The sequence below is a fragment of the Pinus tabuliformis genome, chromosome 3_2 (assembly GCF_031772625.1).
Source record: "Pinus tabuliformis cultivar Carrire ecotype Pingquan chromosome 3_2, CPIR1, whole genome shotgun sequence".
Classification (NCBI taxonomy): domain Eukaryota; kingdom Viridiplantae; phylum Streptophyta; class Pinopsida; order Pinales; family Pinaceae; genus Pinus; species Pinus tabuliformis.
Genome location: NC_142302.1, coordinates 382,698,636 through 382,725,306, shown reverse-complemented (window position 1 = coordinate 382,725,306; position 26,671 = coordinate 382,698,636).

Genomic DNA, 26,671 nt, shown 5'->3' with positions numbered 1-26,671 from the left:
TGATAATAGTTATTTGACATGATGTTTATTATTTGAGAATGTGTGTGGTAATGAAGTTATATTACAATGTTCCTGTTTTGTTAAATATTATCACAATTATGATGCCATGTTAGATTATTAGATTTTTGTGCTAGCTAATGACATTTATTATGTGCTAGAGGTATATATAATTAGATGAATGTAGTGAATTAGAATGTGTATCTTAGATGATGTTTATTTTGTTAGATTGTTATCGTCATGATGTTTATTTTATTATGAAGTAATATTCATTATAGATTTTTTATTGGTGAACTTATATCCAACTTTTATATATGAAATTACATGCTAAACAACTTACTTTTATAATATAAAATTGTCATGATTTGTCCTATGTGTTACCTGATTTCAGTCTCTGCTCTTTTGGTAAGAGTGCTACAATCATTTCATCTAATGATCGAGAGGAAACTAACTTAAGGTGAAAATAGCATTATCATTATTTGAAGGTAAGCTATTTAACAAAATAGCCTTAGCATCTTCTTCTTCTATTTTTACCTCAATTTCCTCCAGCTTCCTTATGAGTGATTTTAGATCATTTATGTGTTTAGACAATGATACCCCAATATGCATTTTGAGTTTGAATAGCTGCAATTTCAAAGAGAATTTTGCATTCACAACCTTTTCCCCAAATATCTTGCTTAAGTGTTCCCATATTTGTGAAGAATACTTTCCCAAGTCTATAAGGTGAAGTTGTGAATCTGACAAAGATAGTCCTATAACAGAATTAGCTCTTTCTTTCATTTTCTTTCCATTCAGCTAATTGTTTTGGATCTTGGGTGCTGGTTCTAATCCTTTTACTAAGCTCCATAAGTTTTTATGCATCAAATTCATTGGAATTTCACCTTCCAAGTATAGAAGTTTGACCCATTAAATTTTTCAACAACTATTTGCTCCATATTTAAAATAAACAACTATTGTAAAAGTTATTACCTCTTGCACTATCTCTCTACTGCGACTCTTGTGGTGGATCCTGCAGCTGCCTTTCTACCTTAGGAACAAACTAAGAACATAATTTTAAGTCTGAAGAGGCCGCGATGAAGAAGATTGTGAAGGCTACTTCTTAATTATTTATAAGAAAAATTCTCGTAGTGTAAGGTGCATTTTGAATTTGCTTGTTGTAGAGTATGATCCACTCATGCTACAGGATCTTTTCGCTGGCAATGCAAACTTTGAAAAAAAGCTTATTCATCTGGTACGCTGCTATAAGAGGACACCACAGGAAGAAGACAAAAGGGGGCTCACGGAAATCTCATGCTCTCATCCTTCAAATCACACAGATAATTGAACTGGTCAGGCTACAACATTAACCATGAGAGTACTGATTACTGTCATCTTACTAACACATAATGCTCCTCATAAGTTTTCCGCGCCCTGTAAGCTGCTCATTGTTGACCCACCATGCACGATATTGAATACACTCCCCGGCGTAAGAGGGAGGCCGCGAGCCACAAAAGACATGCACCAACTAACGGAGGATGGGCGCTATAGAAGAGTTTTGAGTACCCACGAAGTGTGTACCGCAGATTGTCAAACTAGCTAAAAAGCTCCACCTTAAATCCGACGGTGACACCATTGAATGGTTCTTCACAAAATATGGGTTATCTACAATGCTGCCACAACAGGCCATTCAATCGAGTACAACACGTACTTCCACTTCCACCATCACCAATAACGACAGCTTCAATGGCGCTTATGTCACTCCTGATAACGACAGCTCGATTCCTGGTCATGATGATCTGCAGAATGTCACGGGACATTACGAACAAGGAAATTTTATGGAGCACGCTTTCACTTCAAATCCAAATTCACTGCAATATGGGATTCAACCTCCTTAATCTTCCACCTTCCTCAGCTGGGGGCACTGCAAATCATTTGCAATTGATTTCATACCCTCAGCAGCAAATTATGACACACCCAAATTCTATTAACTTCCAGTCTTGGTTTCTGAATGCCAGAAGAAGAATAACAGTGAATGATTGAGTGAGTATGGAGGGCAGCAACAGCACATTTGCACCGCCAAGACAAATGGGCATATTGGAATATAATCCATATTTATATCATCAACGGGATTATGGGAACAGTAGTGTTGTGGTCAGAAATAGGTTCGATGCAGGAATCACACAGAACTTGTCATATACTGAACAAATATGGCAACCCTATAGCACTAATTCTATTTCCATGCCTCAGTCATATTGTCCTCCCAATCAATACTTGTTCCCATACGTGGGGATTAATAGTAACAGAGGTGCCATCCCAATGAATTCGACATTCCCTGAACAACAATCCTGGCATCCAGGTGTGGGCGATAATTATTCTGGGTAAAGACCCTTAAATCTATATGATACCGATACCCAACTGATTATTCATATCAACAATCTTAGTTAGATTTTTTTATTGACTTGATATCAATTTATGATAGTCGTTGTTTTGTGCACAAGTTTATACCTTCTTAGTTCATATGGAGGGGCGCGTTAGTGAAGTTTATAAAGCGATTCAAAAATTCAGGTCATACCATGCTTTCACCCTCTCCACAAAAGAGGCGAATATTATCATTTATGTGGTAATAAGTTCAGAGGTGTTGCCTAAAGATGGCGTTGAAGGTACTGGAAACCATGTAAGGTAGCGTAGGCCACATAGTTAGAGTATTGTTTCACATTTATTGCATTAATGTTTTTTTAATTACATATCTTAGTTTTATGGTTAACCCTGGAAAGATGTTGGTACATTTTTGTCATCAAAGTTTTATAAGTTTTATTTTTGGAATCATTATAAGAGAAAACCTAACTAGAAGGTGGGCTCTCTTTTCTCTCGTATGGAAATAGAAATGTACAAAGGAAAATGTACTCTCTATGGTGTTACTTGAGGCTTGTGGTTTTCTCCATCTTCCAACTCGCCAATCCTAGTTTCTTTGCTCAACTATAAGACAAAATACAATAAGATATAAGTGAACCCCTAATACTTAATTTAGGTAAAAAATTGGATCCACCTTGTAAATTTATGAAATGTATTTCAGCTCGAAGTGATCCATCTAATTTATGTTTGTTCTCGAAAACCAACTTATAGTCAATTGGTTTGATTCCAAATGGAGGGTCCATCAACTTCCATGTACCATTCTTGAGGAAAGCATAATACTCCTTCTCCATTACTTATTTATACTCATCATGAGAATCATCTTATTCAAAGGAAAGTGGTTCAAGGTTTATAGATAAATTCATTTCGCAATCATATGAAACATCAATATACATCAGACTACCGACTGCACTTGCATATGGAACACAGGACATGTCCTCTTCCTCTTCATGTTCCTTGGGACATTGTTCAGTAGAAAACTTTACACCTACAAGATTATGAACCTTCACCGGTTTATTATCCTGCATATTAAACCACTGCAGTATTGTCTTGACATACCTAGTTTAACCAATGCTTTATCTTTTCCCGATATTGTTTAATTTCCATGCCCAAACTATAGTTTGCAACACCAAGATCTTTCATGTCGAATTTGGAGGAAAATTTTGTCTTCAAATCCTGGATAATTTCTTTGTCATTTCCAACCAGCAACATATCATTCACATACAAGACCAGATAAATAACACAATCACCAATTAATTTAAAAAACACACAGCGATCTTGTGTTCTTTTGGTGAAGCCGAACCCCCATATAAATGTAACAAATTTCTAATACCACATCCTTGGTGACAGTTTTTAACCCATATAGAGACTTTTTTAACTTGCATACTAGTTCTTTATTACCCTTCACTGCAAATTCTTTAGGTTGTTTCATGTATATCTCTTCTTCCAGATCCCCGTGAATAAATGTTGTCTTCATATTCATCTGTTCTACATCAAAACCAAAAGCTGCGACAACAGATAAAAGTAATTTAATAGAATCTACCTTGGAACAGGAGAAAAAAATCACTAAAATCAATTCCCGACACCTAGGAATAACCTTTTGCTACCAAACGACCTTTGTATTTCTCCACCTTTCCTTCTGCATTCATCTTCTTCTTAAATACTCATTTGATTCCAAAGGGTTTCCTTCTAGCTCACAACTCCACCAGATCCTAAGCCTCATTTTGTGCAAAGATGCCATTCCATCAAACATGACCTCTTTCCAGAGTTTCCATCCTCTAAATCTATTACTTACTTCATAGTTTTTGGATCATCATCAGTAATAGATAAAAATAAAAATTTGAGCAGAAAGTAGATGGACTATACCTTTCTGGTTTCTTTCTTTCTCGAACTGATCTTCTCACAAATGAAGTTTGTGGCTCCTCATCTTTTGATTCCTCTTCTGTTGTAGAGTCTGTTTCTTCCTCCTTTAGCTCAAACTCTATCTTCTCAAGTTCCTTTTGTAGGAATTTGTATTTGATAACATGTTTCACCTCTCTAAAAACACATCTCGGTTGTACACAACCTTCCTTATTACTGGGTTCCAAAGCTGATAACCTTTTAAACCATCCTTATAACCAATAAAGATGCACTTTTCTGATCTACTATCCAACTTTGTTCTTTTTTCTCCTTTAGAACATGTACATATGCATCACATCCAAATACCCTCAGATGTGAAAGAGAAGTTTTCTTACTAGTGCATACCTCTTGTGGAGTCTTATCCTCCAATGCTGATGAAGGTGATCTATTGACTAGATAACATGCAGTCTCCACTACCTTTGCCCAGAATTCTTATCCTAACCCAACACCTCTGAGCATGCTTCTAGCCCTTTCCATCAACGTCTTGGTCATTCTTTTTGCAACTCCATTTTTCTCAAGTGTGTATGGAGTAGTCTTCTGTAGAGATATACCACACTTCTTATAGAACCCTTCAAATTCCTTATTACAAAACTCTCTGTCGTTATCTGTCCTCATAACCTTTATCTTCTTCTCTCTTTGGTTTTCCACCAGAGCCTTAAATTCTTTAAACCTGTCAAAGACTTAAAACTTATTCTTAAGGAAATATATCCATGTATTCCTTGAGAAGTCATCTATAAATTATACATAGTACACAAAATTACATAGTGATGGAACCGACACAGATCCAAGAACATCACTGTGCACAAGCTCTAATATATGTTTCACCCTCTTACCACCAGAGGGGAAACTAACCCGATTTTGCTTCCCATATACATAATTTTCATAGAAATCAAAATCCAGAGAGCTATTAGACATACCTTCTACCATACCTTTACCATGAAATATTAGAAGGCCCTTCTCTCCAATGTCCAAGCCATTGATGTCATAACATGGTCTTTTCTCTAGATACCACTAGATTTTCTACTCCAATTTCAGGAACCACAAAAATGTTGCACCCATAAATAATAGTGCTACCTTGCAACTTGTACAGAATTCCAATCTGAACTCCCTACATTAATACTAGTGTTCCCCAAACCATCTTGTAGGTATCTTTATCGAACACTATTTTCACACATGCATCATCCATATTTCTTACAGAAATCAAATTTTCTTGCTAACGCAGGAATATGCAGAACACTTGAAAGCGTTATAATCCTTCCACCTTGAAACTTCAACTTGACTTTTCCATGACCAATAATTATAGCCTTCTGGTCATCCCCTAAGAATACATCACCACCATCATATTTCTCATACTCGTAGAACCACTCTCTATGGGAGTGAAGTGAAAGGATGCACCTGATTCAATCAACCATGCCTCATGATCTACATGTGTACTTGAAGAAGAAGCCAAGTACACATCCCCACCTTCATCTGAGGTGGTTTTCTCCTCTATAGAAGGAGCATCATCAGATACCTTTCCTTTCTCAAGAGCTTTAGATTTACAATCCCCTTTGTAGTGCTCTTCCTTTCCGCATTTCCAGCACACCTTTACAGGTTTTCCTGGAGATTTAGGTCTACCTCTAGATTTAGATCTCCCACTCGAGGACTTATTTTTGTTTCTGTTTTGGGACTATCCTCGTACATACAAGGCATCACCATTCTAGCTCTTCATATTTTTGTGTCTCATCTCCTCTATTAGCAAGGATGAGACTATTTCATCAAACTGCAAGGTAGTTGCATTGCTACCTATTGCAACAACCAGATTATCCCATGAACCTAGTAAAGAACACAATAAATAGATGCACTTATCTTCATCTGAAATTTTAATATGAACAGATAATAACTGGCTTACCACAGTATTAAATGCATTTAGATGCTCTATCATTGAGTCTCCATCTTTCATCCTCAAGTTATATAGCTTTTTCAGTAGGAATAGTTATTCACTAAAGAATTAGATTGGTACAAAGTCCCTAACTTATCCCACAAAGCCTTCACTATAGTTTCCCCTGATACATTCAACAATACTAAATCTGAGACACACAATCAAATTGTGCTTTTTTTCATTTTGATCCAACTTCTTCCAGGCTTCATTGGACACTATCGTTGGTTTAGTACCTATATCTACTGTGATCCACTAATCTTTATCCACCAATAGATCATCCATCTTGATTTTCCACAACTCAAAACTCTGACCATTAAATTTCTCATCTCTATCTTTCCACTACTTACCATCTTCCTTCACCACAAGAATCGATCCCGCAAATCTCCCACTGAACAAGGTCTACCATAGGCTTGAGCAAAACCCCTCGACAACAAAGGTGTCCCCTTGAAGCCAAAAAAACTCTGATACCAAATGTAGGTTTTAACCCCGTATAGAAATTACCTACATACGAATTCTAAAAACAGAAAATAAACAATGGTGAGAGCATAACACATAAGACAAATATACACTGACATTTTCCCCTGGATCCCAAAACTAGGACTACCAGATTTATTTTTTATTATGTTCCATTCAATGTACAATACATATATTTACATGCCGAAACATCCATAAACCCCAATCCATTAACCCTATATTAGAACATAATCATGTTTCCCTTGACCAGATCTACAAAATATCATGAACCGAAAACCACCGTGTCCAAAACCATGTGCGAAACCCATGCACAAAACCATAGTTAGGTCTGCCCACCTAGTCGTGGAAAGAATATAACACAACCCAACAATATCCAACAAGGAGAAATAAATGGCAAGTTAATGGAAGGATTGTCATTGCCAAGAACCAAACCCAAACCCACTCTATGTTGACTAGAGAAAGTGTTAGCTCTTGAAATTTCACCTCAGGCTGAGAAAGGTAAACCTCAAGGCTACATCAAACCATTTAGTCTCGTAGCTAGCCCTACGGGGCAGGAGAAGGCTCTCTCCGGTCAATCTCGGCAGATCTTCAATGGGATGAGATGACCAACAAGTTAACACTGATATTAGGCTAGTAAACTGATCAAAAGGGTTGATTTGGGGTTTTTGGGTTTTTGGTGGCAAATTGAGGAATTGCAATTTTGGGTGCGGGGATTGGACACAGTTTCTGCAGGGGGTTCCTTGTGGCGAGGTAGGAGACAATGTTGATGCCTTTAACTGAGGTGGATGGTTAGGAATGAAAGATAAAGAGCTAAAGAGAGCAAACAATAACTTTGAATTCTCTTTAGACAGAAGAAAACATTGAAATTAAACAAACTTAAAAGCAGAGCATGGCAAGCATGAATTCTTACTTTAACACTTCATTTGTTTAATGTGCAGAAGGGAAAGAAGGAAATGATTCACATAACACACTTACAAATACATAGAGAAATACACCATCAACACATGAGTCCACAAGAATCCCAAGAGGACTGCAAAACCCTGGTCTTCCTTAGCCAAAAATTGCAGAGATACAGTGAATAATACAATGATAGCTTCTCCCTCAAGAGTCCAACCATGAAAATGAGCAAGAAAGTACATAATATAGATGATCTAACCTCTTTCCCTGCCTCCATGGGTCGAGCTCACTATCCTAGGAGTTGTTTCAACCACTTCTAAACTAAGCACTACAAAATAGGCAGTCAAAACAACTTGCCTCTATAAACTTGGAAACCAGTTCATACATTCAATTTTTACCCTTTACATGAATGAATCTTCTAGAAATGTTACATAAGAGTAAAAGTGTCTAAAAAGTACAATAATTACGTCAAATATAATCATCTTCCACCCCAAAAAATTCAAACTGGGTCAAAACTAGCTGCGTTTTCTGGGCTGAACAAGTCAATTCTAGCAAAAACTGCCTGACGGGTCGCGCCCCCCTGCCTGACGGGTCGCGCCCATTTGGAGCCCTGTGTTTGAGGCACTTTCAGGTGTCCAAATTGAGCAAAAGTGGGCTTGTTGGAAAGGTCTGTGAGTCTACTTTCCAACCCAACTAGAATTGTTGAATTTGGAGGTCATTTGCCCTGTCAAAACTTAATTCTCCCAAGACTGGTTTCTACAACTCAAAAAAGGGGCAGAAAGTCAAATTTTGCATGTATTTTGACCTTCTGGAGGCCCAAAACTCCATAAAAACTCAAGTCCATCCATAGGTATATGTAATTTTACATGAAAAATCTAGAAATGCTGAGTTTTTGCAAAATGAGTTGCCATGACAAAGGGTCTCACCGGGGGTGAGACCCATTAAAGAGCCAAAACCTGTAAATTACCAAAAATTGCCAAAATTACCCAAAATTTTCAGAATTTTTTGGGATTTGAGCTGTGGCTAGGCTAATGAGTGCCATGATCCTTGAGTGAAGCCTCAGCCAAGATACAGAGGGGATTTGGCTTCTTTCTCCGTTTTTGAGCCTCGGTCAACCTCCTTTGAAACACTTTCATTTTGCTTTGCATACATGCATCCTTGCCCAATAATGATTTTTCATATTCCTCAGAAGATTTTTCTCTTGGTTGGCCTTAGCCAACAGCCTCTCTAAGTGTTCATTCACCTGGATGAGCATAGACTCTCGGTCAGCAGGCAATGGATCACCGGGTCTTCTTCGGTTCAAAACTCGGTCACTACGAATCCTCCATAACTCATCAAGTACTTTCTCCTCCTCCAACTGTTTGTTCCACTGCTCCAGGTAAGTGATAGTCCATTGGGCACCCTCAAGTCTCCTCTGCAAAACATCATTTTCAGCCCTGAGATGCTGAATGATCTCCTTTGCCTCTCGGCTAGGAGAACTGGCCTCAAGATCAATCATCTCAGTGTCTGGAACTCCTGATGGACCCTCATGAATCATGGGCTGTTTGCCCCTCTGTGGTACCTGTGCTGGTGAAGAAAACGAGGCCCCTTCCACCTGATGTGGAGATAACACTCGCTGTGCTGATGATGAAGGCGAGACCCCTTCCACCTGCTGTGGAGATAGTACTCGCCTGGCTGCTGCAAATAAGGCCCTCTGGCCTCTCTGATAAGTGAGCTGAGGTGAAGAACTAACATGTCGAGTGACCGAAATATCAGGCTGCTGAGATGGTCCTCCCTCCTCCTGAATTACTCTGGATGTGGCTTGGTGGTGCTGTGAAAAACTCACGGGAAATGAACTCCTCCCATGAGATGCCCTGCTGAGTCAACTGATGCAAGACTATGAGCTGAATCAAACCATAATGACATAGGCTCCTGTACTGCTGCTGGCCGAGGTCTTCCTCTGCAACATGGGTACCATCCTCTGAATGTTCTAAACGAAGAAGACCGGGATGTTCATCATCCTCACTCGGGTGAAGTGCATCAAGAGGCGAATGTGATATGAGTACACCTATGAAAATCTGCCCTCACAGGTAAAATAGTGCATAATAAGCCTCATTATGGGAGCATACTCGCTCCGGAGAAATCTGAATGGAAAAACACCCGCCAAATGTCTCATGAATGGTGGCCGGACATAGGGCTCAAAGTGAACAGTATCTAGCAACTTGCGCTTAGGCCACACCTCACCAACATTCGGTATCCCTGTAGCATGTGAGATCACCTCGGTGTCAATGTAAAATCTACCCCTGCTAGATTGACATGTCCATCATGCAAATGTAAAACAAAGAGGCGGGCCAACTCTCTGTGATGTTGAATCCGAGAGATCCTCTCACAAAACTGATAACAAGACATGTACTGAAAACAAGTAACTGCCATAGGACAAGCCTGTAATTCTGCCAAAGAGGTGGGCTCCTCTCACTTATGATGTCCACCCTTACCCCCCTTACGAGGCCTCCTCTGTACCTCAACCTCTGTAGATGATGAATGGTCATCACTTTGCTCATAAGTTTCGGTTTCTGACATGGTTTAGGAGCAAAGTGGACAAGCTGAACTGCTGTCTCTGCCTGCAAAAAGTGTTGAACTCTATGCTGTTTCAAGGGGAAAAGACATGAGGGAAATGTTAGGGGAGGGATCTTTTAACAAGGAATGGGAATATATAAATATAACAGGGAATTTTTAAGGGAAATGTTGCAAATCATTATGCATATAGGAATACATATTTATAATTGGGAAATCATTTGCAAAGATCATTGCATATGGGAAAAACATGTATGGAAGTGAACATGGGAATATGCATACATGTATTAATAGGGAAATAGGGAAACCATGCACAAAACATGTTAACATATTTACCAACACTTTTTGTTATTTACACATGCATATGGTGGAGAGGAACTAGGGTTTTGAAATTTTTATTTTTTTTGATGCTTTGGGAGAGGGGTAGGGTTTTCATTTTTAGTGATTAGGGATGGGGAAAGATTTGCATTTCATTTGTAAAATAATATGGGAAAAGAGATGAACATATAAGTGTGAGTGAAAGGGAAAGGAGGGAAACAAACCAAAGGGAAAAAATAACTTGAAACAACACAAACCCTAGCACAGTTTGCTCATTAACATTGCAGCCATATAATGTCTTTTCACTTGCATGATTTGAGGTTAAAATACAAGCATGAGGGCTTACATTCATCACCAACCACAAAAATGATGTGTAAAGAGCCTACCTCGAACAAATTTGATGACTTGGAGGAAGATTGGGCAATTTGTTTGAAGTTTGCAGCAAGACAGTTCAACGGGTCGCGCACCACGCCCAACGGGTCGCGCCCGTTGTTTTTCTGAACTGTGGGAGACCCTCTGACGGGTCGCGCGCACCCAACGGGTCGCGCGCACCCAACGGGTCGCGCACCTGGCTCGACGGGTCGCGCCCCTCTCTGCTGCCCGAAATCGCTCTGCCTTTGCTCCTTTCTCTCAATCACTCTCTCAAACCTCTCTTGCAAGCGTTAGGATGCACAATGAGAGTGAAAGGAGGGAATTTGGGCTTTTATAAGTTTCATTTGAAAAAATTTCATTCATAAACCCACTTTCTAAAGTTTATCTTTGACACTTTATTTAACACTGATTTTTTTGGTTTCCTTTATCCTGAATTTGACTCATTGAGTGCTTTGACTTGATTCTTTTTGCAGGTAGATCATCTGAGGGATCTTGGCAAGGGGACCAGGGTTGCATTTTGTCCGCTGAAGACTTTTGAAATTTCATCACTTATTTACAAAAACTGAGAAAATGACCTTGGCTTTAAAAACAGAGTTTTTAAATCCAAGGTGAAAGTTCACTGTACAAGATAAAAATATCGAAGAAACATGTTTACAATCCTCCCTCTGGCTTGCTGAGTACTCATGAATTTTCAAAGACATGACCTTGCAGAGATAAATGACCAAAACCCTAGACCTAAGACTTTGACCTCAAGACAAATAAAGACAAGCTTGAAAAATTTAATGACTGATATGACCTGATCCAGCAAAGCCAAGAGGGGTATAAATAGACCAGCTCCTTCATCAGGGTTATGGCATGCCTAACGGGATGCAAAATTTGAAACTAATGAGACACCTACTAATGCAAATGCAAAGAGCTTTGATCGCTGATGGAGGGCTTTCAATACCGACACTAACAGAAAGAACATGTAACACCCTAACATAGAGAGACAGAAGCAACCAACTAAGCCAATAAGTAGGAACCACCCCAACAATGTTGAATAGGGAGAGTTATGAGGGATAACAAAGCAAAGGAGCTAAACAAGATAGAAAGGATAAATCCTACCTAAGGGTTGGATTAGTACATCCAACCCATGAATCAACCAAGACGGAGCACTAAGAATTGAAAAATATAACACATTATACTGTGACTAGAGAGATAGTATCTAGAAAAAGGTGGCATAATAAGTCTTTAGATCTTATTATAAATAAGAATCCATCCTTTGTAAATTAATAAGGCAAACCATTAAATCCCTAAAAATCTATTTGACCGACATTCCTTACATAACCAATAAGGAAAAACTACCATTTAAAAGGAATCATCACCCTTGAATTAAGGAAGGATAGATAATAAGAAGAGACAACCAATTATTAAATTCCCACCATCAAGAATTCATATAGAGACCTCATGATTCCATTCAATGCCTAGAATTGAATTGTTGTCACTCTAAATCATTTTCCACTATGAAGTATTCATCCAGAGAGCTCATGATCCCATGTGGTGCCTAGAAGAAGTAATATCATTTTTTCCACATATTTTCCTAGCTCTCTTCATAATACAAACGCACCTTCCTCTAATTCTAAAATTTTCTCTAGTCTAGCAGCTTTGTGGTGCAATCATCCTCCCTCCCTTGCATTGATAACCTTCGATTCATGTTCTAGTGTTATCAGTGTGTTTTTGTAGGATACTCCATGATAGGGGAATGCCAATGTGGTTATCCCACCACCTGGAATATCATATGGTATAACACATCATTTAATACAATAAAGGATCATTTATCACACACTATGGTGGGTGTATGTACTACCGATCCAACATTAAATAGTAGCATCTGTGTGGATCATGATGGAAATCTAGTTATGGAGAGTCTAATTTCCATTCCCCCATTACCCCTTCTTCATTTTCTAGTATGTCTGCTAGCTTGTCACCCTTTATTTTCACATGTGAAGTGGTAACCATCGATATTTTCAAGAATACCATAAATTATTTATATTCCTCCTTTCAATTTCAAGTAATTGGAAACCTTGGATAGAGGAGTGTCATTTAGAATCTTGATGATCATATTTATTATAAGTAGAGAATCCTCTTCTAAAATTATGTTGTTGAATCCATTCCCAATGCTGATAAGAAGTCCTTGTTTGAAAGAAAATAGTTCTATTGAGTTTTTGGAATCATAACCAAGAGGATATGCATAATTGTATATGGTAGTGGCTAGTCCTAGACTTCCTTTGAAATCCCCATAAAAATTGAGTTTGAGGGATCCATGGGCAGGAGGGTTCCAGAAATTTGGGTTGAGGTATTATCTTGGGGGTGTTATGTGGACTTATCCCTCTTATAGACAAGAGCGATCTCCCTAGACCTCAGAGAAATCTAGAACAAACAACTAGGAGTTGTTACCTTTGTCTAAACTATGATTGACTGAAACAAATACTATGATAGACACCACTTATTGCTTAATCAAAATGGTTAATGAATTTCCCTTAGCTTTCAATCATCTGCTCCTCCTTGATGCTTTAGAGGTATTCCCATTGATTCCAACAACTTATCCATGTTGAACTAAATGACATCTACATAGACAGAAACATACATGAGATCAAAGCATCCAATATATAACATAAGAGGTAAATGAACTAATTAACCCAATCATGTATCATAAACTGATCAATATGCAATCACAATCTATGTAGGTTATCAAGGAATCCTACAAATTCTATCAACAAATACATAATTGAGAAAAAAAAAGTTTCCATTATATTAATAAAATGGATAATATTCTTACAACCATGAAGCCTTGATGTTGCAAGTCCTTTCCCACAATCTCCAACCCTCTCCTTGAATGAATAACCTTCCAACCTTATTCCTGTAGTATAAGACTACTTAACCATCCTCTCTAATCGTTGGGTGTAGGTTAGCTTTATGGGCCAAGGAGGGGAAGTTTGGGATCCATTTTTCAAGGGATGAGATCCACTAATGATGGGATAGGGGTTCCACAAAGAGAGGGAGTAGCTCCATGATGGGAGGGATCAGGGCTGAAAAAGAATCCATTTGAAGTTTGTTAGTTTGGAAAGATATGACTAACAATTCCTTTAGACTTTACTTTTAATTCTTACATGCATTAAGTCATGTTCACAGACCACAATGTAAGACAGTGCACACTTTTGTGTAGTTCCTAATGGACTCTTCTGTGTCTGTGTAGAGATTGACTAGGGAACTACGCCTAGAGCCAAAAATAGGGTTTTTAACCATGGGATCCAAAAATTCTACTTTCTTTGGGATAATTTGGATTATAAATTTGCAAGGGTGTTCTTTGGGTAACATTTATGGATAGTGAAATATCCAAACTGATGGTCATTTGCCTAATGTGACAAAATGATGTGTAACAGATTTCCCCCTAAAGTGTAAAGTCGGAAGAGATGTTTGATGAATGAAGCGCTTTATCATGCCATGGTTTGGGTTAGAGACTATAGTTGGAGACTTGAAACTAATCAATTAGATGTTACACTGAAATATATAATCAACATTGAGGTAGGCATTCCTATACTTAGAGTATAAATGTCTCAAAGAACTACTATGGAAATACATCTCAAGATCCATGTCAATAGAATACATAGTATGGACACAGTCATAAATGGATCTATGTTTACAATCATGAATATTTAATTACTCCATGCAACTTGGATGGATGACACTAGATCTAGGGTCTTGATCTCCATCTCTTGATCCATAGTATGAATATATCCATGTGAGTGAATGTCTCATAGTTGGACATGGTAGAAACCATTTGATTACTAGTTAATGATGTGAACTATTAACAAGTGTGAGTGAAATAACCAATAATGACAATGGTTTTGAAGGTACTTCTAGTACAATCTACAAAGTGTGAATAGATGTGTTGATGTCGAACACTCATAGAATAATTTGATCGAAGGTCAATGATGAGAACCTATCGTCGAAGATGAGAAACCTACCATTAAGGTATGCAGGCTTCAAGGTAGTGAAGGTTTCTAGATCAACTTCCTAGATAGTGAGCTGACATCAATAGGAAAGAACTGGTCATAGGAGGGCATACGACACAAAAATCATGTCAATTTTTGAAGAACAACAGTTTGGAGTAATACATGACTAACTCAAGGATGGTCGATGCGACTGAAGCTATGAATGGAAAAGTAATTTGATTGAGGTTGGACTTCTCTTGGACATATCAGAGACACGACATGATGAATTGGGAGAATTTGACTCAAAAATAATACCTAAACCAACTAAATACTTTCAATGAGGTATGGTCAACTGAGAGGCAAATGGATTTACCAACCAGGACACAAAAAGCAATAGTGTCATGTTCAAGAGATTCATACTACCTTTTATGAAAAAAACAAAGGTTCTTTCTCACTTTTCCCCCACCATTACTGGCAAGTACCTCTTTATTTTTTGGAAAGCTTGAGGAGGATAACATATTCTTTTTCTATAAGCTCATCATTCAGATGAGTCCTTTAAAGTATTCTTAACAAACCCTAGGAAGGAGTGGTTCGGTCTTGTCATGCTTAATGAGTCATGCACTTTCTAAGTTTTGCAAGTCCAGTGAATGAGTGAATCAATGTTGTTTTCATTTTTAAAGAGTTTGAAAAAACACAAAAGAAAACTCATTCATTTCTTTCAACATAAATTTTAACAAGCCTAGAGAAAGTAAAGCTCAATGTTTTTGATTTTTAGGGAGTCAAGAGAAAAACATAAGAAAACTCCACATTTTCCTTTTTCGTAAATTTAGTCTCTCAAAACTGAAAAAGGGTAAATAATGCATGAGAGAACTCTATTTACCATGATTAGTCAACGTATACCTTTTTCATAAATAGTCTAATTCAGTCCATAAAAGGGGTAAACTTATATTGAATAGAAGATTGTTGATTTACTTTTACAAGTTCTATCAGTCAAGTACTCGGCGATATTTTCATGTTTAAGGAGTCTAAAAAGGGCATAACGTGAAGTCCTTGGTTTTTCTTTTTTCATAAGTTTTAATGAGTTTAAAAAAGTGATAAAAATATACTCAATGCCAAAATGATATGTTTTCATAAATAACCTGTGATCTGCACACTTAAACTAAAAAATCATATCACTCCTCAAAAATATAGTCAAAAACATTATAAATTTGGATTTTAAGGGCTGATAGGAAAAAAATAATATTTTAATAAGCTTAAAAACCTTTAAAACCCCAAAAAGTAAAAAAATTTACCATTTGTTTAACCCTTTGAGAGTGATAGAGCTCATTTTTCACCAAGAACTTCAAAGGCAGATTGTGGGCAAACTATTGGATGAAATAACAAGTCGTCTTCCCCAAGTAAATCACCTTCTGAGATCTTCATTTTCATGGTTTTAATTTCACATTTCACCATGTATTTGGTTTTTTTGGGGAGTGTTCTCAAATTGAAAATTGCCCTCGATGTTCCTAGTTAACCCTTATCAGGCCTCCGCATATCAATCGTTCTTTTCACACTGAAAAATGTGATGTGCGTAATTTCTAAGGAGATAACCACACACATCCACATTGTTCTGCACAGTCGGTTGCACATAGTGCCGAGGGGATAAAAATTTAAATAGAAAATGCCCAAATTTCTTGCAAATTTTCACCATAATTGTTTCTAATGATCTTTTATTTTTGTTTACAAGGTTTTGAGCTACAAAGATGGAGTGGAGAAAACGTGAGCATGAAGAACAAGAAATAGTTACTATAAGCCACCCAGAGACCATATAGGCATTGACAAACTGTGACCTATACAAGTTTTTCACCATTTTGTGCATGAAGGCCCAACTAGACTTACTATAGTGGATGGTGGGAAAGTGGAAAGTGCAAGAAGAATGCGTCATAGTTAGATACCATGGGCTCATCATTGATGTTGATGACATTTACTTATTGACTAGGCTTCCACACTGTGGGGTGGGAATTTCTCTGTATGGGCATAGGTGAGGTGGCAAAGCTAATGCCACCTATCTGATACAACATTGCACTGACAGAGATTCTCTCAAAGATGGGAGAATTGACATTAAAACCATAGCGAGGCTTCCTTCAAAAGCTATCAGGTTCATTGTTGAACCACTATGTGGTAGTGAAGCTCTACATTTTCTTACAAAGGCTTAGATGCAAACCATCGTCGAGTGTTTGCAACCACTATATTCAACTAGACTAAGGTTGTAATTGTCAATATGAAAGGGAAACTAACTAGAGTTATAACATGAAAACTCAAGAACTTTGGGTATGGTGCCTTTATCATCTCATTCTCCCTAGATCAGATCCCTCTTCTCACTCCACATGTAGCTATAGAGAGAGGAGGACATCAAGAACCTCGCTTGTTGAAATGGGTCACACTCATGGCAAACCACGGAAGTGGCGAAGGGTCAATGATTTGGTATACTCTTGACTTCTTCGAGTGGTTGTAAAATCAGATAACCACAATTGAATGTTTTCCATATGCAAGCATGAACTACAAAGTTGATCCATATATGCCACTTCCAATCGGGATGTTGTGGGGCGATCTAGGTAAAAACTTCACACTTTGGCTACTTTTGAATTTTTTAATCTTTTGAAATTTTTTGGCATCTAAAACTAATTGTCTAAAATGATCATGCAGATGTGGCCCTGGTGAGACTATCAGGGTTACACATATATGATAGGCTTGGTGATAAGACAATATATCCCACAATTCCAAACCTAGATGCAGCAGAGGCATTGAATGAGTTAAAGCACAATCTTGGGAGGTTGACCCTGGACATATCGGATGTCGAGATAGATGACTTGCCTCTTCGCTTTAAGAGGCACACTGTGGGGCTTCCCTAAAGGATATTGGAACAAAATATAAGAACAATTCAAGAACCCTTTGAAAAAATTACAAAGGAAAATTAGTGAAAAACAGGTTGTGGGACCTTTCTCTCTCCTCTCTCATAGAGGACACATGGCAGCGTATTATTGGCTTGAATGACGGAGAATGATGATGTCATCACACCCAATGAGAGCATGACATGTGGTAGTCATATTCTATGTTTTTGGGCACCCAAAGGGCACATTTATGATAGACATATGGACAAATCATAAGTTGACACATGGCACATGTGATGTCAGCATGACGTAATCCCGGTGGTCATAGCTGATGAGCCTCATAAATGGGTAATTATATGGGCTCATTTTACCTCCTAACCTAGTCAAATCAACCATTCTCTTAGCTGATTGTATGATTTTCTTATTATATTTATGCTTACAGGGTGAGTTGAGTTAGTTATGATGCCATATGGTCTAGCATGGATTTAATGCAGATTATTGATGGATTTCAATGTCAAAGTCAAGGATCCAATGGTCAAATTACAGCAATAACTAGAAGTGGACAGAGGAGAGGACTTATAGGAGGGAATCCCCCTCATTTATTACTCCTCACTTCGAATTCCCCTTCATTCAACTCGGAGTACAAGCAGCCGAATCATGCACTAGAAGGCAGCCGAGTAAGTGGAGGACGACTAATAGTTATCTCGAGTTTTGGGAGCCAAGACTCCCTAATTTTAAGGAATTTGTTCATAGCTTCAGACGTATAAGTAGAGAGTCCTAGGGCCTCACTAGGGTCAGATTTTTTGCTTGTGTAAATTTTGCTCAAATTTCGAGCTTATTATTTTGTGACAACTTCATGTAATCTTGCTATTGTTTTGATAATGAAGATGGAATCCTTTTTGAACTAGCACTGAGTTACCTTAGAGGGCTAAAGCTCTTGGGTTACGGCCTAATCCAAGCAGCCAAGCTTCTCTTTACTTGTATTTGTATGTTTTACTTCAGTTTGTAGAGTAATTTGCTATTAGATGTATTTCTTTTATGGTTAAGAATAGGTTGCTTTTGATGATTTAGTAGCTTGATTCCATTTGTACTTTCAGTAGCAGGTTAAGTAGTGGTTAGAAAAGATTCAAAAGGCTATCAGTAGTGCCTTGGCCTCTCTTCCTCCCTCTGAGACCATGATTTGAGGCAAAGACTCTCTTGCTACCCCAAAAACATAGATTTTCCTCACTCATAGGACTTCTAGTGTTTGCAGCTCTCTAATAGGTGGATAGTCCAGTTTTGCTTTGCTTTAGATCTTATTTACCATGTCCACTTCCTGATTTGCAATAGTCCTTTTGCATGCTTTCCTTTCTTACAGAATTTCCTAGCATTTCCTTCTATACATCTAGTTTAGGCCATTTTAATGCAAAACCCTATCTTTTCTAGTATGCACTCATTCCATTGGTTGCTCGATTTCCTTGGTTGACTATCAGTTTCTATGCAACATATATCTTCTAGTTGTAGGCCATCTTACCAGAAATCACACCCTCCATCTGATCCATGCCCTATAGGTCTCCCAAACCTCACCTCAATTCTGCCCTAGTTTCCTTCATTTTTCATAGAACTTCTTCCTCTCTCCTTGAGCAAACCCAATCATCTTTCCCTCTCCTGGTGAGTCATGATAGACCATAGGCACCCTAGCACCTCATTCCAACCTTCATCCACCTTTTCCACCCACTCTCACACCCTCAAAACAATGAAAATTTCTCTCGGCCTCCTCCTGTAGGCCTCCTGTAGTTTCCCTTTTTTCCTCTTGTAGTTTTCCTGTCTCCTCCTGTAGTTTTTCCTGTAGGCTTTCTTTTGAAAGATGAGTGTGGGAAAAGCCTCCAGAAGGCCACCTAAGACCTCCTAGGACCCATCCACACCATCCTACATCCTCCCAAGCTCCAAAACGGCCCTCTAACGCCACCTGTTCGCTGCCACACTCACACACAATAAATTAGATGCATGTTAAATTCACATAAAAACACATAAAAATCCAAAATTATGTTTTTTTGCTTATTTACTTCTAGAAATAGCATGGTTAGATGTTGTTTATTTCCTTGAGTAGGTAATGGCATTTCTTTCATGATTTTCATAATGTTTTTGGCAAAATTAGAATTAGCTTGTTAATTAGGGTTTACTAGGTTTTTCTTTACATTTCAGTCTTTCTCCTTTCTGCAGTTAGAATAGCATCTGTAGAGTAATCTTTCTTTCCTTTCGTCACACATAGAGCTTCTTCTGAAATCCATAGAAGTTGTCTTGAGCTCCTAGTGATCTCGCATCAACTGACCAAGTGGCAACCTGCAATGAGAACTAGTACTTGTGCATATAGCACCGACACTTCCAAGTTTGTTATGAACTACTGGGTTGATAAAAGTAAAGTTGGAAGCCCAGGAGTTGTAGCATTCTTGCTGCAATACTAGCGCTCACCACATTTTGGCACCATTTTCGAGGAAGCGTTAAATATTATGTGATTAGTGCTTTCTTCTGTTTCCTATTGCAACATTATGCTAATAGTTTATTTCAGAAAAATTAGACTAGTCATTTCTTTTCTTTCAGTTTTGCATTTCCTTGCTTTCCATTTCAATTGTGCAAATTTCCATTCGGAAATTCATTTCAGCTAGTTTCAATTTTGTTTGTTTAATCACAATTTCATCTTCTGTAGGTACTTTTAGTGTGGGGAAAAAGAAACAAAAACCAACTGAAAATATTTCCTTGCATGCCTCGTAGGAATAGAGATAACTCAGGAAATTTTTTTCCCAACGCCCCCACTGCTTCACATAGCTAACCTTCTCTCTTCTTCGGTGGCTACAATCAAGAAGAACCCTTAGGTGAACATCCAGACATATTTGAAGAACCTATAGGGGAAGAAGAAGAAGAAAACATTCCTACAGAACCAATGGCTGAAGATAGAAATGCTAAGGGAAATGGAGAAAGAATAGAGGGTACCTTCCCCATTCAGGAAACCAATCCGAACACCAAACTGAAGAATATAAGTCCTTCAGCCCTACCTCACTTCCATGGCCTAACTACAGAAGATCCTGACACCTTCTTGTTTGAGTTTGTTGTCATCTGTCAAACTTATGACTATGCAGAAGATGAGCAAAAGTTGAAATTGTTCCCTTCTACTCTCAAGGAAGCAACACTACATTGGTTCATGGGATTACCTGGCAATAGCATCACAACTTGTGCTCAGATGCAGAAGGCCTTTAACAACAAATATCGAGACTATTGTAGGTCAAAAGATACTAAAGAAGAAATCTTTCAAATGACCATAGGAAGTGATGAGTCCTTGGAAGACTATGAAGAGAGGTTCTAGCTTAGTTACAAAAGGGTCAGGTGTACACTTGACCCTGAGTCTCTGAATTTGGTCCTGCTCAGGGAAATTTGTGGAGACCTTTTAGACACCCTCCATCTATTGGTTAGGGCAGACATCTACCAACTATCGTATGAGGACATAATGACTATTTTTAGAAACCATTCTAGAGCAACCAGAAAGAAAGGTAGGGAAAGTCAACCCATAGCCAATACCTCTTCTTCCAATTTGTCCATTAAAGGTGAAATTGGAAACATGTTGGAAGACTTCAAGAGTGAGATGTTGCAGAATCTTTCCATGCAAATGGATACCTTACATATCAAAAGAAAACAAGAGGAAGCAGAGAGGGCTTTGGCCATTTTTTCCCCTAGATGCACCAGGAGGCATCCTAGGAATGAATACCCATTGAACTCTATAGAGGTTTGTTCAGTCTGTGAAGAATATCATTCTACAGATAAGTTCCCTTCCTTGCCTTGAATTAAAGTTGTATACCAAGGGGCCAAAGGAGTCATTGGACGTATCTATTACATAAATCAAAGGAGGCCACATGGACCTAGACCATACCAGCAAGGGATGCAAGGGACATCTAAGGCATACTACAACTCCAACCAAGTCACCTCCATACCTTCTTATGGTCCCCCCACTCATCCTTCCTGGTCCATGCCTCCTCCTTGGTCCTTCACATCTCAATATCATGCCCAACTAGCCACCCATTCATTTCAATCCTATGCTTAGCTGCAACCTCAATGGAATGTATCTCATCAGAGGTGGAGGCCCTAGTACAACTCTCTTCCCACTCTTCTGCCTCCACCACTTGCCCAACCCCAACCATTACCTTCTGCTCCACCAAGGAAACTCCAAATGCCTGCCCAGCCAAATCCGAACCCAAACAACAGACAGGCTCAGCAAGTGTATAGTGGGAACCATCATGCCCAACTTATGCTATGGAGATTCAAGAAATTAACTTGCAATCCAGGAAATTTCTCCTAGATAGCCATCCTCCACCTAGGGAGGTTGAGGAAGATAAGGAGGAAAGTGAACCTAAAGAAAATCCACCCTTTCCTGAGAGACTATCCATGATAACCAACCTACCCCAGAAGAAATTGAACTCCTAGGAGAATTGAAACATTTATGTGTGAAGATACCACTTCTCCAAGCCATAAAAGATGTGCCTATCTACAATAGGTTGATCAAAGAGAAGTGCTTTAGGCATCTAGGAAGGTGCAAGAAAGATGCCCCAACCATCAATGTTATAGGACAACTGTCTGACCTGATGTTGGGGCAGATAATCTTTCCAAAGTATCTGGACCCTGGAAGCCTAGTAGTTGATGTCCACATCAATGGCACAATGGTCCCACATACCTTGATTGATCTAGGAGCTGCCATTTATGTGATGAAAAAGGACACAATGCTCAAACTTAACTTCCAGGGCTCCCTGAGGAAGACCATGATAGTGTTGCAGCTAGCAGACCGCTCCATAGTGACCCCTGAGGGGATTGTGGAAGATGTGATGGTCTCCATTGATTGTTGGGAGTACCTGTTGATTTCTTAGTTCTTTAGCCAAAGGCAACGCTCACTGGGTATCCTCTCATTCTGGGAAGACTGTGGTTGGCTACAACTGATGCCTACATCAACTGTCAAACTGGGAACATGACCATAAAGAACAAGCACATGTATAAGAAATTAACCCTATATCCTCCTACCCAACCTTTACCAAACATGATCTACCTCTCCGGTTGGAGGAGGAGGATGAGGATGACGTTTATTCTGCACCACTGTGTACATTAGAAATCTCCATGGGGGGGAAACCGCAAGATGAGTATGATATGATTGAAAATTTGATTTAGAATCCACCTCCTAGTGTATCACCATTAGAATAAATAGTAAGAGAAACCAAAAACAACCCCTCAAATGATCTCTGTGTGGCCAATCCCACTTCTCTCCATGTTAAAAATATAGAGTTCGGCCGAGAAAGAACATTGAAAATCAATCCATCCCTATCTACTTCCCAGGAGAAAGAGTTATGTAGCATATTGAGAAAACATCTAAATGCCTTTGCCTGGAGTTATGAGATGAAGGGAGTGCACCCTTTCATATGTACTCATCATATATACATCAAGGAAGATTGCAAGCCAGTCAGGCAACCTCAAAGGAGGATGAACCCAACACTTAAAGATATTCTTAAGGAAGAACTCCAGAAATTGCTTGATGCGGGATTCATCTACCCCATCTCTGATAGTGAATGGGTCTCTTCTTTGGTGCTAGTGCCAAAGAAAAATGGTAAGTGGAGAATATGTGTTGACTATCAAGAATTGAACAAACCCGCTAAAAAGGACCACTTTCCTTTACCTTTCATAGATCAAGTGTGAGATGGTCTGGCAGGGAAAAAATTGTTTTCCTTCCTAGATGGGTTTAGCAGGTATAATTATATTCAAATCAGCCTGGAAGACCAAGATCAGACCACTTTCACTTGTCCTTGGGGTACCTTTACATATGGGTCCTTCCTTTTGGTTTGTGAAACGCTCCAGCCACTTTCCAAAGAGCGGTATTGAGTATATTTTCTAAACTTATCATGATGCAATAGAAATATACATGGATGATTTTACTCCTTATGGCTCTAACTTTCAGGAAGCTTTATCTAACCTAGGAAAAGTTCTAGATAAGTGTATTGAGATGAACCTATCCCTTAGTCTGGAAAGATGTGAATTTTTTATGATTGAAGGGACCGTGCTAGGTCATGCAATATCTCAACAAGTACTGTAGGTGGACCCCAACAAAATTGCCATCATCCAAAGGGTCCCACCTCCTCAAAAGGTGAGAGATGTCAGAAGCTTCCTAGGCTTAGCTGGATATTATAGGAGATTCATTAAAGACTTCAACAAGATAGCCTCTCCTTTGTTTGGCCTCCTAGGCAAATATGTTGAGTTCATATGGTCGAAAAACTGTCAAGAAGCCCTAGATACCTTGAAGAGCAAGCTAGTGACTGCCCCAATTCTCAAAGGCCCAAACTAGGCCCTACCCTTTCACATTCACAAAAATGCCTCGAACAAAGCAATAGGAGCAGCCTTAGGACAAATTGATGAAAAAATATCTTATACCATATACTTTATAAGCAAAAACTTGTCAAATGCAGAGTTAAACTATACAGTTACCGAGAAGGAACTCCTAGCTGTCATGCATTCCTTAAACAAATTCAGACATTATATCACAGGCTATCAAACCTTTGTGCACACTGATCATGTTGCAATTAGATATTTAATGAACAAACCAGATGTAAATGCTCACATTATTATATGGTTGCTTTTACTGCAGCAGTTTGATCTGACCATTAATGATAAGCCTGGGAAACAAAATGTTGTCGCTGACTTTTTGTCTAGAGTAAATTTTCTTGTACGTGAATAAGGAATGGTCGATGACCAAATGCTAGATGAACACTTATTTTCTATATTAGTACTCTCTCCATGTTTTGCTAATACAGCAAACTACATGGTTTCAACACAGTTCCCACCACACCTATCCTCAAAAGAGAAGAGCAAGATAGTAAGGAAAAGTGCCCCTTTCACTTGGATTGGAGGCAATATATTCAAACTTGGCCTAGATTAGATCTTGAGAAGATGTGTCAGGGAGGAGGAAGTCTTTGACATCCTCCTAGCCTATCATGACGGACCTTGTGGAGGTCATTTTGTAGTAAAAAGAACCACCTTCAAGATATTGCAAGCAGGCTACTAGTGGCCCACCCTTCATCAGGATGTGAGGAGATACACGAGCCAGTGTGGTCGGAATCAGAAGATGGGGAAACCCACTCCAAAGGATGAAATTCCCATGCAAACTCAAGTGACCTTTGAGCCATTTAAGAAGTGGGGCATGGACTTTGTGGGGCCTATTAACCCCCCTTCAAAGAAGAAGCAGTACATCATTGTGTGCACCGACTACCTGACAAAGTGGGCAGAGACAAAAGTAATCAAAGCAATGACAGAGGAAAAAGTAGCTGAGTTTTTGAGAGAAAACATATTCTACAAGTTTGGGTATCCAAGAGAGTTGGTCACAGACCAAGGCAGTCAGTTCACTTCTAACTTGATTGAAGACCTACTCACACATCATAAGATCAAGCACAAGACTTCCACCCCTTACCATCCACAAGCCAATGGGCAAGTGGAGGTCACTAACAGAGCATTGGAAGGGATCCTAACCAAGGTAGTGAGCAGCAGTAGAAAAGACTAGGTGGACAGATTAGTTGAGGCCACTTGGGCCTACAACACAACATGGAAGACCACCACCAGGTTCACACCCTATGAACTGGTATATGGGAAGAAGGATTTGTTGTCAATAGAGTTTGAATTCAATACCCTAAGGATGGCAGCTCAGCTGGACCTAGACCTCAGCCATGCACAAAAGGAGAGATTATTTCAACTCAATGGATTGGATGAATACAGATTGCAAGGCCTTTTCCATATAAAGGTAGTTTAGCTTCAGAGAAAGATATGGCATGACAAAAATATCATGGAGAAGCAATTCCAAGAAGGAGATTGGGCACTACTCTATGATTCAAGATACAAGGATTTCAAAGGAAAGCTAAGGACATGATGGCTAGGACCCTACACTATGGAGAAATGCAATGACATTGGTTCAGTTCTGATCAGAACCATTGATGATGAAGCCATCCCCATGCTTGTCAATGGACATCGGTTGAAAATCTACAAGAAACCCCTCTCCAAGCGAAAGTTTATTGAAGATTTGAACAAAAAAGTGATGGTAGTGGAGCATGTCTTAACTTCCAGTTCACCCACTCACTGAAGAAAAAGAGAAAAATAAGGACTCAAGTGAAAACCTCCATGAGGCGCTTGAGTCCCATCATTGGGTTGAAAACCTCTTCTGAGGTAGCCCAGTGATGTCAAGAAAAAGGAAAGAAAGGAAAAGAATAAGATCCTTGGGTGAAAACCTCCCTTGGAGGTGCCCAGGGCAGGCAATTAAGGTGAAAACCTCTCTGAGGCACCCTAGTTGTTTTCAAAAAAAGAAAGAGAGAGAGAGAGAAAGAAATGAATTTTTATTGCATTACAGGTTTGCAGGAGGACTACAGGGAGCAGGAGAAGGTGCCAAGGGGACCCTGACATTCATACCAGCATCCATCTCATCTTCTCCACACCTTCCTCCATCATTTTTGGCATCTCTTTCACCCCACTGTACCTCTTCTTCCAAAACTGTGTTTTCTATAGGAGGCTCTGTGTTTTCTACAGGAGGCTCCTGTAGGAATTACAGAGAGCCAAAAGTGTCTACAAGAGGCAGTTTGAGGGACAAGAAAAGTTTCATGAGGAACCTATAATCCTTCTTACCATCTTCAAACCTCCTTTCCATCATTTCCAAGCCTACATCACACTCCATGCATCATTACTATTTTTTTCCTTTCCAAAAAAAAAACATAGAAAAATAGTTTTTCAGTTTTGAAAAAAAACCAAAAGTAAAAGGAGAAAAGGCACCATCAACTTCACCTGAATCTTACCTACTATCCCTCCATCTTTATCTCAACCTCTGGAATCATTCTCAAGCTCCAAGAAAGGGAAATTGTTGAAGTTTCAAAGGGAGAAGCAGCTACAAGAGCTCCTGTAGGAATTCTTGTAGTAGCTGATCCCATAGTAGTCCAGCACCAATAGAAAAGGAGTGCACATCTACAGGT